The sequence below is a fragment of the Ambystoma mexicanum genome, chromosome 1q (assembly GCF_040938575.1).
Source record: "Ambystoma mexicanum isolate Mex_15411 chromosome 1q, UKY_AmexF1_1, whole genome shotgun sequence".
Taxonomy (NCBI): domain Eukaryota; kingdom Metazoa; phylum Chordata; class Amphibia; order Caudata; family Ambystomatidae; genus Ambystoma; species Ambystoma mexicanum.
Window position 1 is genome coordinate 256,896,305 of NC_090922.1, and position 8,857 is coordinate 256,905,161.

At 43.8% G+C, this 8,857-nt stretch overlaps 1 pseudogene; it reads right to left on the minus strand.

The window, feature by feature from the left end:
* Positions 1 to 518: 518 nt before the first annotated feature.
* LOC138527228 (galactoside alpha-(1,2)-fucosyltransferase 2-like) lies at positions 519 to 3,369 on the minus strand (annotated as a pseudogene).
* Positions 3,370 to 8,857: the final 5,488 nt, after the last annotated feature.

Sequence of the window (8,857 nt, forward strand, 5' to 3'; positions counted from 1 at the left end):
GCGATGGCGTTAAGAGCATGTGCGCTTGGTTCGTGATTTGCCTACCTTTGCGCGATGCCGGTATTTACGGCGTGGAAGGTCGCGTGCACGTGTACTTGGTGCTGTTAGCGGCACCGTTAACTACAATGCCGCTAATAGCACTTTCACGGGTCATGATCGGACCTAGCGGAAAACGATGCCGGTAATCATTTACCGGCATCGTTTTCCGCTTACCGCCGGGGTCGTAATGAGGGCCAAAGTCTCTCAAGCAACCCGCATACATTCGTGAATAGGCATCAATTTAGTAAACGTAGAGACTACATTCGTTGCAGCACCATACAACACACATACTTGCGGACAATCACCGAACGGTTCACAGAGCAGTAGATACCTTTCTGATAATAATTGCCTCAGGGACAGATACCTATTAAATACATTATTACCCAATCCATACTAGCACACTAAGTCTTCAAAAGCCACCATCCTATCACCTCTCCACACATCCACAATTTTCAGGATTCCTTAATTAGCCCAACTCCTCCAGTATAACATTTTATTCTCAATCTGCAAACCCGGATTTGACCAAATGGAAGCATTATTGTAAAAATATAATGCTTGACCACAACCCTGAATAAACGAAACTAAAGCAGTTTTTGTAGCCTCCGATGCCTCCATTCTCATCCTAGGCTTCGGAAGCTTCCCATATGAATATAAACAATCAATAGGAAGTGGATTCAAGTTCTCTTTTTCCATCCGAAGCCAGTATGGATCAGGACACCCATCATCTCTAAAATAATGAAAAGCTTTCTTTTCAAAGTAATTTTGCTGGTGCAGTACAATTGTTCTGGATAGCTACCAAAAACCACAATGGAAATATATAATTCTGCAATAGGGCGAATAAGCAAGAAAGAAAACAGTTTACTATTAAGTGCATCCTATCTAATATCCTCCTCAAATTGCTGTGATTTTCTGCTGACACATTCATATACATGTTTTCTTTGGTATAGTTGATCATATGCATGAAACGCTCATTATTTCCACTTCACAGCATGTTATGTTAGCGTTGTATGATTGCTGGCTCTTACCTGGATCTTGCCATTGACAGATTGTTTTGGTATCTTTGACCCACCTATAAAAAGGTATTTAATTGCTTCATGGTCACTTTATTTTGGAAACGACCCAATCCCAGCCATCTGTTATTGTAGAGTCTCTATTTTGTTAAACATAGCTTCCTTCCTGAGGAAAGCAGAAAAGCCGAGTGTCTTAGAACATACCTTCCAAGGTTAATATCTTAGGGGGCTCTCTGCAGCTTTAAAAGAACAGTGAAAACATCAAATGATATTTCAGCATCTAAGATGGCCACAAGTGGAACTAGGTGGCTGCCACCTTGACATGCTGCTGCTGAAAATGCATAGAACAAACCGTATTGCAAATGCAAGCTCTTTGTGGCATTCTCCAGGCAAGTAACATTTCTTTTCATGTTATGCAGTAAACATAGCACAAAACAGTCTGATTCATGTTTGCCCTAGTGCAAACGATTTTAGATAAATCAGATTGTGACGAAACCTGTTTGCTCCATTCAGCATTATCAAAGCATTAATCTGGCTCCCCAGTCTATGGCCCCTGTTCTCCTAAGGACTGCTGCACTAACGTATTTCTGGAATGTCAGATGGTGAAAAACCCGTTCGGGCAGGAGAAGCTGCAGGTATGCCAGGCGATGCCACCATTTCCACTTTAGCGATGCCCCAAAAATGAATTAACCAGGGTGAGAAAAAAAGCCCTCTACATAATCTCAAGACCCTGTAAACCCCACCAGCAGTCAGCAATGACATTGTCTTCCTCTGAGCCCTAAAGATTGGATAACAACATTGTTTTAGCTTTACATCACAAACCAGATTTAGTCTAGTGTTAATATGTTAAGTATGGAAAGCATCAAGAGGTTATTTTGCATGTACAATTACGCCAGGTTGTAGATTTTATAAGGAGTCTGGACTTAAAACCATGGACTCTGGGTTCAAAGTTGAAATCACTGCAGTTGGGATCTTCACTTGGAAGTCACGTAAAGTAAGTTCCTGTTTGGGTTCCATGAACAACTCTTCCTCTGAATTATATCAGCTGCCGCCAACCTAACTATAATTCAAAGTGGAAAGGTATATTCCAAGTAGTATTACTGTTATTAGGGGCTTTAATGAGAACGGACCTAGCTTCGAGAATTTATAACGTAACCTATGTGTTTACCCATCTGGCAGATTTTAGACACTGATGGGTTTCCTTCATAATTGCCTTTTGCTCTTCCATAACCAACGCCTAGTGCCATGTCTTCCACGAACCATCGAGAAGAGGCGTCAGATCAGCATCAATCCCGATCCATTCTGGAAGGTAAGTGGTCTTGTAAGTGAAGTACTGTGGAAGTGCTGAACCTGGGCCAGTGTAGTTACTGAGATAGATCACTTCTCCTCCAGCCAGGTAACCTGCCCACCAGCCAAAACTGCCAATAGTCATGACGGTGTGGTTACAGTTGACAAGCAGAGCAAAGTCATTTTCTGGTGACGCTTCATTACTATCCCCTGCAAAATAGACATCCCCTTTGGAGGCATTGATGTTTTCTTTGCACCACGGCATCCCGTTGCTGGCCACCACAAATATGGGATCTTGATACTTTTTACGGAAATAGCCCATGGCCTGATCTAAGTAGGCTTTATCCCCAAGCACCCCTTTCCAATCTCTGGGATTATGCACAACATAGTCTCCTCTTCGAACATGTACCCCAACAAAGGTCACATTTGTCCGCAAGCCCTTCAGCCTTTGGAGCTTTTGTTTGGCATTTGCATCTATGAAGTCATGTAAGGTGAACTCTCTGCGGATCTCATCTTGCAGGTGATGGAAGAAGGTCCATGAAAAGGGACTTGACATTAATTTGATGTATTCACCAGTGATGTTCTTGTACTATTCTAACATCCAGTTCTTGAGATAATATCCCCTCCATTTTGTTTTTTGGTCCACAGTATTGTGCAGAACTGGAATAGTGATTTTAAACATGGGCGCTAGGTAGCCATGCATTTTAGATTGAATATATGGCTGTTTCCCATGCATCTTGGCCAGGGCATACAGTGCTGCATAACCATCCATCTGGTTACCCAAGCGGTTGACTGAAAGCACAGTCCACATCCCATCACCTTTTCCCTTTGATTCTATTGTGTGGGTGGGGGTGATTTCCGCCAGACTGTCGCAAGGGCAGGTTTGAGGCATCGAATATTGCTTTGTCTCTCGACTATTGATGTAAAGTGACAGAAGTGTGATGGATCCGAGAAGTGCCACTACGAAAAGTACCCTTCTGGGATGATATTGCATCAGCACGCCCATGTTCTTTCTTCTTTACGGGGAATGCGTCCTTCTGATTACCTAAACAAGAAAAGAAAGTTATTCTTTTTATATCATTAAACCCATTGCTCTCCTCTCCCACCAGTGTTTTCACTCATTCTAGCACCAGAAATGCTAGCAGGCATACTGAAATCATTTTAGGACTGAGTTTGCTTTACTTCAAAAAGCTGTACACATTTACCAGACTATGTAGGTAGAATATTCCACTAGGTTTTATTCTGAGAAATCATTCAATATTGTACATTTTCTACTGGGTGCACTCATTTTTGTGTACTTCCTCTCTTCCTCTCACATTTTACAAATTCAATGCCTTTTCACCCTTTTCTGCTCCATTTCCAGAATTCCTGTTCGTCTCGAATAAAACAACTCTAAGATGTACCTTTAAAGGCTTTCTAAAAAAGTTAAACCTTAACAAATACCACTTTGCAATTTTAGTCCCAGACTATGTTATGATATTGATGGATATCATTTTCTTACCATACTGTGAATTTGTGGTCATGTCTGTTATGTATTAGTATTTTTGTTAAATCTGTTGTGTTTCTGTTCATGTGATCTGTTCCTTCAGGGATCTTGGATATAGCACGATTGCACTCGGTCCTTACTTACAGTTTCATGAATTTTGAATTACATTATAAAAAAAATACCCTATCTAAAATATGAGTACATTCTTTTTGTATTAATTACATTTGTTCCATAAAAAATGTTGTTGAGGAGTGTGATGAATTAAGTTTCCAGAAACACTTTGTTCTCAGGGAAGATTCTGGAACATTACTGCTAGGCCTCCTGCCACACTCACCCTGCTTCCTGCCAAAGCAATGTCCCTGGACCTGAACGTTTAGTCCTGCGTCACTGTCCATAACTGGATATGGCGCATGTTTCTTTGGGCATGATTTTTCCGGTCAAGTGGATCCCAGACGAGGGGTGTAAATCTACACCCTCCATTACAATTTCCAGTCTCTCCCCCTCAGCCAAGCGGCATTGGACTTCCACCACTTGGAGGATTTCCAATGTCTATGAACATCCCATTGTCTGATCTGGTCCAAACTAGTTTTTACCTCTGTACCCAGGTCTCCGACCTTGTCCCGGTAACCCAGGCTGGTCAAAGACTTATAATTATTGATCCTTATGTGCATGCATGAATGAGTCCATAGTTAGAACAAGCATTGCCAATGGCAAAGAATGTGATGGGGTGGCCTAATAGAGTCCAGTTTAAGGGCCTCATCACGAGTCTGGCGGTATCCCCGCAGTAATACCACCAGTGCAAATAGCGCTACCGCTACTCGGTCTGGCACTATTAGCGCCGCATTACGAGTAGTGGTTGAGAGGTTACTGCCCATTCCCCATTGGGTCCACTGGACCCAATGGGGTAAGGGGCGCTATTATTGCCAGCGGAGAAGGAGTGGAGTGGTTTACTGTGGTCCTGCCCTGCTACACTGCATTCAGAGTCTTTTCACCATCTTGCCAGTTCCTGGAGGTGGACCCTTTCACTGACTTTGTGTGTTTGCTACATATTCTTCCAGTAGCGCGGAGAAGGCTGGAGCTCGAGGGGTTTAGTGTGGTCCTCCCCTGCTACACTGCATTCAGAGTCTTTTCACCATCTTGCCAGTTCCTGGAGGTGGACCCTTTCACTGACTTTGTGTGTTTGCTACATATTCTTCCAGTAGTGTGTGGCACGGAGCAGGAGTGGAGGTCGAGTGGTTTACTGTGGTCCCGCCCTCTTGCACTGCATTCCGAGTCTTTTCACCATCTTGCCAGTTCCTGGAGGTGGACCCTTTCACTGACTTTGGGTGTTTGCTACATATTCTTCCAGTAGTGTATGGCACGGAGCAGGAGCGGAGGTCGAGTGGTTTACTGTGGTCCCGCCCTCTTGCACTGCATTCCGAGTCTTTTCACCATCTTGCCAGTTCCTGCAGGTGGACCCTTTCACTGACTTTGTGCGTTTGCTACATTTTCTTCCAGTAGCTGAGAAGTTTGAGAAGGAGGGACGGTCGAGTGGTTTACTGTGGGACACCAGGTAACGACACACCAGTGTTTAAAAACTTTTAAAAACATTTTTTTGCTAGTAAATGTTTGGACTGCGCAGCCGGTGTAAACATTCAAGGAAATCACTGCACAAGCAAATTTTGGAAATGGCGACAGACCTGCCACTGCCTCCTTCCCCGCACGCTATCCACAGGGGAGATCAATTATTCATCTCTCCTCTGGGTTCGGGCTCTAAGGGTAAAATTGGTTCCCCTGTGGAAGTCCCGGCACACGAGGGCATCTCTAATGCAGTAGAACATGAATCGAATTCTAGCAGAATTGACTATGTGCCAGACTCAGTGCATCCGTCTGACGTGGAGCTTGTAGCTGCTGTCGAATATGAATGAACAGTTACCAATCCTCGTGGAGTATTCTCCCAGTATTTTTACTCATACTCTGATGAAGACGCAGTGGAGGTTGTTAGTTCTGTCGATACTAGCACCTCTTATGTTTCCACTCCACGACCTGCCTCCAGACGCAGCTCCTTCAGTCGTTCCATTTGTCAGAACACAAACAGTGAAACACAAGCCCAGGCAGCACTCTCTTCTATAAATCAAGTAATTTCAACTCTGGCCGGCCTTTACGAAGAAATAAGAGAGGAAGTGCGTGCTCACACCATCATTCTGCACACAATTGAAGCTAAATTGAACCTTATGGATACACAGCCAGGAGCCTAAAATCTACATATGGCACTACATATGGGTTCGGAGCTTTGAGAAGTTGCGGCTATGATTGAGGGGGATGCGGTGGGACTAAGAGGATCAGACACTAATTGCAGGAGTGACGAACCCTTCACCAGAGGTGATCAATGCTGCCACCACTCCCTTAACTGTTCCTGAGCCCAGTAGGGCACCGGCTAACCAGCCTCTCAGGAAGGGGTTGGGCAAAAGGGGAAAGCAACAGGGGGAAACGAGCAAAGTCATGGGGCAGGATAACACCCCCCCTAAGTTCTTGGATTGTCCAAAACGCAACGGCACTACTCCTGAGCTTTTGGCAGCAAAAACACAGTTCCGGCTGCAGTGGAAGGCATGCAGCAAGTCAATCCTGTGAACAACAGAGCAAGCTTGCAATGTTCTAAACACTGTCAGGTGGCAGGGACGAAACCATCCAAGAACAAATTGCCTTCCATCGTTCCAATAATGAAATTGATCTACGCACAGTGCAATGGACTAATGGACATGGTGTATGCAAGACACCTTTCGCAAGCAATATAGCCCAATCCCCCGGGAGTACAAGTACAGGTATGAGTAGTACCCAAACGCCTTAGCTAATTAAAATACGCCTGCAGATACATGTAGCCCTAATGTCATTATTTTATTACTATTTTTTATGTAGAGTCATACCAAGAGGGTTGTTGGATGAGAAGAATAACACTAAGGTCCCCCTCCTCCTTTGTTACCAGTTCTGAGGAAAGCATGAGAATAGCTACCACAACAATTGTGGAGACTCTACTCATGCTGGAAACAGCAACAGTGTCGACTTGATATGTGTATTGGAATAAGAGCAACACACTGACTCACTATATACTAACCCTTTTCACTGCGTGTTCAAGCACCCTATAATAGCACTATATGAATGTGAATATAGTGTTTTTAAGTGCTCAGAAAATTGATTGTACAGAAATATGTGTGTGTTACAATTGAGAGCCTGAGAACTGGCCTTTTTTTAACAGTGTATGATGACAAATAAAATTATATCTTTTTTGTAGTAACAAGTAGTGATGATCTGCTATATGAAGAATACAGAATAACTTAGTGATCTGTTTGAGTGGTGTACACCATACCTGTAGGTGTAAAAGGAAGGGGTAGCCTGTGTCCTTTTCACATATACTAATGGACATGGAAACACAACGGACGTGTATTGATCCTAGGGGAACTTCAATCATACCTCCCGAATCACATCAGAAACACACGTCACAGTCAGACATGACTTGTTAGACCACTAATAACTGGGAATTTCTGCTGTCAGCGGCAGCCTCATGCTCATTACTCACCTCAACCCACAATTATTTCCACTCTACTCAATATAATGGAACCAGAAACGCTTGCACTCGCCCCATGCATGCCAATGGGGGATATACTGTTCCTGGAGAAGATGCCTCGTCAAGGGTTGAGCCTGTTTTGTATTATAGGGCTGCAACTTTTAGGGGAGCTGGTTGCGAATGTGGCACTTAAATGCAAATGTATTGTCTGAGGCACCCCCACCTCATTCAACTCACTCATTTGGGGACATTACCCCATGGTAACCTTTGGTGGGTCATCAAGGGGTGAGCCAGCTATAATCAATTTGGAGAGAAGACATCTCCCTAGACTTCAGTATAGTGTGCACTCCGATTTATGGGACCAACAAACAAACTATAGTTCCGAATGGAGTCTCAAGAACAAACCTTTCAACACAAGCAAAGAGGAAGAGCCTACTGATAACATGGTTGGTCTTAATGGGGCACAATGTATTTACCAAAAGCTATGCAACCCTGGGAAATTCCCAATGTACAAAAATGAGGGAGGCCATCAATACCTGGTCCACTTGATTTTGCGAGGTGCTAAGAGTAGATGACTCTCGCCGCCCTCCTGCTGGGGCTAATGACTGCAGCAATTTGTATGTACCACACTTTGCTCAGAATGAAGGGGAAAAAAGTAATCAGCACCCTCTCAAGTATAAAGCTCCTTTTCAACTTCTCTTGGAAGGGTCATTGCGTTATGATGAGAGCCTTGTACTGATTTTCTCAGCAATGGGGAACCGTGACAGGTCGGCCTTTACTGACGGTGCTGAAGTGAACAGAGATTCCAGGCAGCAGGATTGGTCCTTGGTGGCCTCAACGAAATTCCACCCGCTCTGTTGACAGACACCTTGTAGGATCTAGCACTCTACACAATCTTGCTAGCAATATGGAACACTAGAGTTCATAATCCGCTCTTTCTAAACTCAGAGGTGGGACTAATGCTACATAGTCTGGATATTATATACGTTCAGGAGACATGGCTGACCGAACCTTTGGTACTTGATGGCTACAATGCTATTTCCCAATTGGCTACTAAGGGCCTATGGGGTAGGCCTAGCAGAGGTATTACATTGTGCAGAACTGACTGTACCGTACAATGTACATAATGGTTTGATGTCACTAATAGCTTTTTGGCTGTGGGAATGTCAGGACTATATGGTAGGATGACTATGCAGTTTCTACTGTGTAACATTTATTGGCATGAAGGTGTATGCCAACTAAGCACATTCTTGGAAACTTCGTCCAAAGGTACAGTGGAGGTCATATTATAGTGGCAAGGGACTTTAACTACCTGTGTTATAAGGTTGAAAGGGATCACAGTGCCTGAATATGAACAGTCTATGGGGAGATGGCCCTATGTACTAACACCCCTGGGACCTGTGAGAAAGGTATCAAATGGAATAATTGTATGAGTAGTTTTAGACTAAAACCTCTAAATGGTTCTGTCGAAGGGGAGCTTGGGGAATGCACTTC